The sequence below is a fragment of the Lepidothrix coronata genome, unplaced genomic scaffold (genome assembly GCF_001604755.1).
Source record: "Lepidothrix coronata isolate B3197 unplaced genomic scaffold, Lepidothrix_coronata-1.0 Scaffold24, whole genome shotgun sequence".
NCBI lineage: Eukaryota > Metazoa > Chordata > Aves > Passeriformes > Pipridae > Lepidothrix > Lepidothrix coronata.
The window spans coordinates 40,696-41,900 of record NW_016690204.1 but is presented as its reverse complement, the minus strand read 5'-3'; positions in this window follow the sequence as shown (position 1 = coordinate 41,900).

The window sequence follows — 1,205 nt, the reverse complement described above, 5'->3', positions numbered from 1 at the left end:
AATCACATGTCTGTGTGTCACAGGCAGCATACAAGCTGTCTGTCCTCTAATAAAGCGGACATTTTTGCCAATCATATTGGTTTGTGTGCAATTCTGTCTGACCCCCTCCGCCGATAAACGTCTCCCCCAAAAAACCCCCAGAAATCCCCCAAGACATCTGGGGTGAGCTCCCCCTCCCCAGTCACCTTTGGGATGCAGGAGGGAGGGGCAATGCTCCCAGGGGTGGGGGGGCTGCGGTTACAGTCAGCAGCAGAACAGCAACCTTCCTGCTCTTCCTGCTCCTTTTCCTCTGTTATCCCTGCTCTTCCTCCCACTCCTCCTCCTCCTGCTGCATTCTTCTTCCACCTGCTCCTCCTCCTCCTCCAGGCAACCCTGGTTGTGTGTATAGACTGGGAACAAGAGGCTGGAGAACAGCTGCAGGAAAGGGCCCTGGGGGTCCTGGTGCATGGCCAGTTGGCCATGAGTTAGCAGTGCCCTGGCAGCCAGGAGGGCCAACCCTGTCCTGAGGGGCATCAGGCCCAGCGTTGTCAGCTGGGCCAGGAAGGGGATTGTCCTGCTCTGCACTGGGGCGGCCTCACCTCAAGTTCTGGGGCACTTTGGGGCACCACAATATAAAAAAGACATGAAGCCATAACAGAGCGTCCAAAGGAAGTCATGAGGATGGGGAAGGATCTGGAGGGAAGGTCTTATGAGGAGCAGCTGAGAGCACTTTGTTCAACCTGGAGAAAAGGAGACTGGACCAGGCAGAAACAGCCCCCTTGTACGGGGCTGGAGGCAAAGCGCCGCAGGCCGCCTCCCGCCCGGGCTCTCCTGCCACCGTCCCCCCGGCGGAGATCGCCTATGGCTGAACTTGGGGGGAAACTCCCAAGCGCCCTTTGCTATAGGGAGTGACAAAACCCCTCCGGACCGCGCTCCTGAGACAACAGGTCCCGCAGAGAAACAACTACCTCAAAATAAATAGGTTTTAATTATTCATCTAGCTATGGATTTTTTTTTAATTGTCGCTCTACCTTTCTCCAGCTGATCTTCTAATCTCTGAAAAAACTATTTTGCAAATATACAGTGAAGAATAAAATTGTTGTATGAAATGGATGGGGCTACAATAATAGTTATGGTTTAAAATAAGTGACAGGCTGCAACCTAATGATTCACTGCTTTACCAGAGGCAATTCCACTTTTGCCCTTGCACTAGGTCTGGTTTGCAA